We start from the raw sequence: 7500 nt of genomic DNA, 5'->3' as shown, positions 1-7500 counted from the left end.
CTGAGTGTTATTATAGACAGCAACCTGTCATTTGAAAATCATATTTCCCTGGTAACAAAAACAGCCTTCTTCCACCATAGAAATATTGCCAAGCTACATAACATCTTATTTGTTTCTGATGCAGAAAAACTAGTTAAAACGTTCATGACCTCAAGACTAGATTATTGTAATCCTTAATAAATAAACTACAGTTAGTCCAAAATGCAGCTGCTAGAGTTCTTACCACATCACAGAAATATGAACAAATTACCCCAATTATATCATCTCTACACTGGTTACCTGTTCAGTTCCGTATCGATTATAAAATATGGCTACTCGCCTATAAAGCCCTAAACGGCCAAGCTCCTTTATATTTAACCAATCTTCTATCACTTTACAATCCTTCACGCTCTTTAAGGCCTCAAAACTCTGGACTTTTGATAATACTGAGGATATCAAAGTTCACCAAAGGAGGTAGAGCTTTTTCACATTTAGCTCCAAAACTCTAGAATAGCCTTCCTGATAATGTTTGGGGTTCAGACACACTCTCTCAGTTTAAATCCAGATTAAAAACATTTCTTTAACCTAACATTCATATAACGCATCTCATAACCTTGTTATGCAGTCATCTCTGATAAAACGATAACAATTGCGCATGGTTATCTCTGCCTGAAATTCAATGAACAGCAGCCACGCTAATCCTTCTCCATTTGTTTCCTGTTCCTACATCGGGACACACATCCCGAGGTAATCAGTGAATGTGCCAGCTACACCTCAGAGCCAGCCTTTACGAAGATTCCAGATGACGCCAACGCCTGCGAAGACTTTGGATAATACCAACACTCTACAAGTGTTGCTCCTGGCATAACAGTGGGCCTGAACTGTCCTCTTGCCCTGCTTCTGGAGTTCTCATCACTTGGAGGCCAGTCACTGTTGCTGTGGATGGCCCAATATGGACAGCCTTGGGACACTTGGATGCCATGGAGAGGGTATTGGACTGCAACTGATGCAGGCAGTTTTGGTGCGGTGTCTTTTTGCGCCCGGGTCTACATCAGTGGACAGTGCATGAGTTCAGCAGAATAGACTTCATATTGAGACTGTGGTGAATCTCCTGATTACACAGCTGCACTTTTGTTTTATCATGTAGCACACAGTTATAGAAGGGATTTATTCATAACTACACTATCCATTACCCAGATGAGGATGGGTTCCCTTTTGAGTTTGGTTCCTCTCAAGGTTTCTTCCTCATATCATCTCAATGGGCTTTTCCTTACCACTGTCGTCATCACCTCTGGGTTGCTCATCAGGGACAAATGTATCAATGTATCAATTTAGATTGGAAATGTATATATTTCTGTAAAGCTGCTTTATGACAATGCCAATTGTAAAAAGTGTTATACAAATAAAACTGAATTGTATTGAACTGAATAACTCTTGATCGCTTACAGTATAAGTTAATATTAATTAAGGAGCCATCAAGCAAACATTTGCTTATGTCAGTTGTTTAAGATTTGTTACTAAACCATTTTATTATTTTCAATATAATAGCTTATTATAATGCTGAATAATTCATTAAGCACTAATATGCAAACTTTTAAGTACTGCCTGCTAGGCTAATAAGTATGTATTAAGGAACTGGATTTTAAAATGCTACCAAAGTATGTAAGTATGAGAAGCACTTTCATTTTCCTCTTTGCTCCAGTGTAGACTGCTGAAACAGCATTCGTTTGTTTTTGTGAGTTGGAAGTGCAATCTAGATTTGTCACATGTGTTGAATCAGTTGTTTTTCTAAACCTGTCATGGATTGTAAAGTAAAGCTTATGAATCAAGACAGAGTAAAAGACTGAGGAAAATGAAAGAAGCATGAGACAACATCCACCTTCTCTCAGATTAATATTTTTCGCATGTATGTATGTGTGTGTGTGTGTGTGTGTGTTGCATGTCTGAGCAAACATCGAAAAATATGGAATATGTAGATTGTTAGTGTGTGTGCTGACGTGCTCAGTGCATTCAAAATGGTCCCCTAGTCATTATTCTCTTCTTTGGAAAATCGGGAGCACGACAACAGCAATACAATATGTGACTGAAGTATTTATATTTTAAACACTACATTATATGTGTTTTCTAATCATTCTGCAACACTAGTCACATTCTTTCACATTAACATGCTCGATGGTAGCTAGCTCGCTATCTACATAATTATTTGCCCCAAAGACAATAAAGTAACCAAGCTCACTATAACTCAGATTTAAGTATCAATTAGAAAGGACTTCATAAAACAATCTGCTCCTTATAGTTGTAGAAATCTGAGGAGAAGTCTGAAGGGTATTTCCAACACAGCTGCGGTCTTCCTTATTAAAGGTGCATGGCCATAGTGCAGGGTATTCCATAGCTTCCAGGGCATTACAGTGCACTGTGGGATAGACTATAGTGCACCAGATATTCTGCACTATGTTTTCAGACGTTTCCCACTACGAAAAGTTAGACCCTGAAAATAATACACTTTGTAATGAATAGTGAATAGACATAATTTTAGACACAGCGATTGATTCATTTGTGAAGACCAGTAAGTGCAAGAAGAAAAAAAATCAGAAAAAACAACAAGACCACTGTGGCCGTTTTTTGCTGGTTCTCAATATATTTCCCCTGGCATCTCTGCTTCTTTCACAATAGTCTTTAAACAATATCTAGAATAATTCTAATTCAGTCTAACACTTGTACAAACCAGCACACATTTTTAATATTTCAGGTTATTAATCCTTATAGATTCTCCAAATCTTCTGTATCTCTGTGTTTTTGTATTTGTAAGTCACTCATGTAAATCTCTCTGGATCAGCATCTGCTAAATCACTAAATGTAAACATACAGTAAATAATAAGGAATAATAGACAACCGGGCATACTGTTATAGGAAAATAATCAACGACAGGGTGGTGAGATATGGCCTGATGTGAAGGGAATGTACTGTTACCATACCAAAAGTTGATTATTTTCCAGAAAAGCATGTCAAAAGTAATGTTTTAGCCATCCTACATCACAGAAATTTGTATTTAAAGAAAAATACACTCTTGTTTATTAAAAAAATGACATTTTGTACATTTTTTCAGTTCATAGTTATATGTTGGGGAATGCCTTTGAAACAAGATAGTTCTTGTTATCATATACATTATTTTCATCTCTTGAAGTTAATGAGACAAAAATAAAATGCAGCTTGTTGTGTTACTGAGAAATCCCTCTTTCCTGAAGACTTTACCAAGAGCTTTATCTCTGGCTGTTACAAAACACTGACAATGGAGACTCCTTAGAAAAGTGCTAAACAAATGTCTCCTCACAGACAACTTCACCATATCAACAGTTAGACAGGGTTACCTGTATAAATTATTACTATAAAAACAATAATGTATTAGTACAAGCTTATTAATAAGCTATAAACCCATGATTTGAATTATAGCCAGTATTATCAGGGTTGATGTTATAGAAAGTTAATCAATCTCTTCAGGCCAGTCAGAATCAAGCATTCAACACTGCTGGTATATATTGATATTATGGATATAATGGTATTATTTACATTGTTTTCCTCACCAAATTTCCCTTAAGTGGTTAACATTAGTGTTAAAGTTATTTTATTTTTTTTTACAGTGTCACTAGACAAGTGCGCTCTGGTGTGTGTTCAGGGTTGAACAGCAGTGTTTTTATCTTAAACTAATGAAAATTCAATTCAACAAAAGGTGCAAGGCCATTAGGTGATCACTGCATGTGTGTGTGTTAAGGTGTGATTGTTATTCTATTAGACAATGTGTCATATGTTTTTGGGGGTGTTTCCTGCCCCCTTCCTCTGGTGATAATTGATTCCCACTGCGCTCTGCTGATTGGTGTGAGGCCCCCTATGGGCCGGGAGAGGACTCAACAGCTGCCCATCTCTCACTCTCTCAACAGGAAAAATGGATAAAGAAAAATTTTGATATTTAATTTTTTTTTTTACACATTTACTCAGGACCACAGACTACACCTGAAGGTCTAACTTTACACATACACATTCCCATATACATTCATGTTGTTAGGATGAACTGAAATGTAGTTGAGTAACACATATAGAATATACACACACACAGGCTACTGACACTCATGCAGAGAGGTGCAAGATGGCAGGGACAAATGTAGAGCAGATTGTCCTTCACAGAGGAAACTCAAGAGTGTGAGGGTTAGGGGACTGTGTTTGTTAAAGATAACCGTGTAGTGTGTGTGTTGCTATCTTAGACTGAGTGCTTCTGTGTACTCGATGAGGTGACAGCAGATTAAAGGTCTATTCTAGACAAAGTTTGAGTATGCATAGCTGTCTACAAACATAGGGCATTAAAAAGACTCTGACGATGGATTATATTTAGCAAACAAACAAAAATGAACACCAACCTGTCCCATCATGCACCATGAAATAAAAGCAGAGGGCTCGTAGTAGGTAGCATGACTAACTAATGCTGGCAGTAGAGTGTCTATGCAACTGTACATTAAAAGTGAAAAACAGACTAATAGAAATAGTAAAAAATAAAAAATAATAAAAACAACAACAGTTAACTAAAAAACTATATGTTTAGTTACCTATCTGATGTTTAACAGCACACAGTGTTTCCATCAATGAACCTTTTCAGACTTCAGATTCAAATAATATACGGTCTGCATAGTATACAGTATAAGACATAACTGATAATGAAAATATTTCAGACATTGAATGGTTAGCTAATGAAAATGTGGATTAAGATGGAAGCATAGTGGAACATTTGTAAAATGATATTTTTTTAAAATGTAATGCAGCATATCACAACATAACAACAGTGTTACATCGATATTGATACATACTGTATATATGTATATGTACTATGTTCCCTTGAATTAGCAAATATTTTCTTAAATAAATTTCATTTTCAGTGTATTTTAAAAATTAAATAAGTATTCTTACTCCATTTCAATTCAACAACAACAAAAACATATTTTTTTGAATAGCTAGTAGAAAATGGTTAGGAATTGAATTCCACAAATTTCTCAAATACAGTCCTGTTTTGAACTTTGTTACACATAGAATATACTGTATATCAATATTAGATCATGGTACACAGCTTGAGCTTTTGTCTGCTTAAATGCACAGCCACAATATGAATATGATTTTAACTTTGTGCTTAATATGGGGAAAAAAAAAAAAAAGCCCATAAATTATTATGAGTCGCTCTAAGAAAAGCAGGATCCTAAAATTCCGATTTAAAATGAAAAGGAAACAAATTTATTGAAACAAGTTGTATAACACCAAGATATTATAATGTCATATTCGAATCATTATCTAAGTTAATTATGCATACGAATTTAACATATACTATATATTTCCATTCTCCACTGTAAAATGCTGATGTTAACATATGCTCACTGGCACTACTAGGATTTATTCATAGTCATGTTACCATTTTAGTTCAAACGATTCTCTCTGATCTGCTCATGCATACCCTTGTGCTTGAGAGACGTATAGATAAATCTCTGAACTAATAATGCTTAATTACAAATTAATTGAGCATCAGCTGTAATGCAATCCTCCTTAACTAATTAACATAACATGTTTCTGATGAGTGTGGGTGGGAGGCACGGTGCTGTGCTGTTCATTTACTGAAGGGAGATATGACAGATACAGGAGTAAAAGAGTGTAATTTTCGGTGTGCGTGTGTGTGTGTGTGTGTGTGTATGAGAGAGACTCAGAGAAAGCATAAGAGGTAAAAGATGCGTAGTTCACTCTCTTGCTGCACTCTAACACCAGTAATTGGAAGTTTAAGTGACCACACAATCACACACCCAGACCTCCTGGATGAAACCACAAGCTGCAATCTATCATTTTTAATTGCTGAGAAATGCATTAAAATAATAAAGCGCATTGCGAGCGGCCAGAGTGATGAATAGGTCCTGCTGCCTCTATCACATTACCTGCACTCTCAGAGATATTGCGAGCAGCATGTGCTGAGACACATGTGACTGTTATTCAATAACAAACGTTGCATATTAAATTCCATCACAGACCCACAATGAATGTGTGACAGAAGGAGGGAGACAGAGAGAGTGGTCTTTCCTTTGGACTCACTTTCATCCTTCTCCTGGAATGACACCGATCTTTAAGACCGAACCCCGTGTCCTTTCGGATCAAATCTATCAGCATTAGAGCACTTGATTTGTCTCTGTAAGGTTATTTGTTTATTCTGTACTCATATGTCTTAGTTCTTTTCCTTTCGCATCTTTAAAATGAGTGTTTAGAGTTTATTTTAATAGTTGGATGGTGAAATGTAGCATTAACCCAGCTGTTATCCATCCATCCATGTTCTATACAGCTTATCCTATTGGGTCGTGGTGAATCTGGAGCCTATCCCACGGAGCACTAAGCCACCATGCACCCCCAGCTGTTATCACTTATTATTATTCCAATAATTCTCCACTGAATAGACATTTTTGCTAATTGCAGTGCTAATGATTTAGGCAATTAGGTTTCTGAAGAGCAAAACAGCATAGAATCATGTCATTATTTTTCACTTTTATACTAATCAGTGTTAATTACTTAAGAACCTGTGGGATAATCACTCTAAATTCATCACATTTATTTATTTGTTTGGCCTACTTTCTTTATCACATTAAATCAATTTCCATGTCGCAATAACTACAAAGGAAAAAAAAGAACAAATACATGAAATATCAGAACAAACAGGAAAGTGGATTTTGGGTATTCTGTATCAACAAGGAAACATTGCTTTTGAACATTGGAATATAATATACATGTAAGTGCATTGGATATTCTCCCCCCCCCCCCCCCCTTTTTTTTTTTTTTTTTTTTTTTACAAATATTGCACTATGTAATTACAAGGGAGTTTTCATAGTATGCTCATTCATTCATTCATTACAAACAATTAATTCAAGGCAAACATTATACCAACAATTGTTATAAAAAATACTAATAAATAATTCGAGCTATACAATTATACAACACAAAGCACAATTATTAAACTGAATACATTAACTGGCCTATTATTTCCAGCAAAGTCCAGGTCTTATTTTCCTACAGAAATGAGTTTTTTTTTCCTGCCACATAATATTTTATACATGTTTTAAAATCTGCTTCCACATATGGAGAAAAAACCCCAAAACAAAAGAAGATGTGTCTCAATCTGAAGACAAAGGAATAACATGTTAGCAGAATATTCATACATTGTAAATAACATGGAAAATACACACACTGCATTTTTTTTTTAAATTTCAAATATGAATTAGAAATAATATCACAAAAGGTAGCCTAAATGTTTTAAATAATTTTCTTTTTCCCCCCCTTCCAATTAGCATATTGCATTTTTATTGACTGCAGTTCCTGTGTCAGTAAGATCTGCTGTCATATAATATCTTCAGTATAATAAATGCTTAGCAAAATGTATTATTTAAATTTTAAATTAATTACTGTATGATACCCACTAAACTTAACAGAAATAAACTGCAAAGGCTAAAATTTTTT

Source organism: Ictalurus punctatus, chromosome 14 (assembly GCF_001660625.3).
Source record: "Ictalurus punctatus breed USDA103 chromosome 14, Coco_2.0, whole genome shotgun sequence".
NCBI classification, from domain to species: Eukaryota; Metazoa; Chordata; class Actinopteri; order Siluriformes; family Ictaluridae; genus Ictalurus; species Ictalurus punctatus.
The sequence above is the reverse complement of the archived record's forward strand: the minus strand, read 5'-3'. Positions refer to the sequence as shown.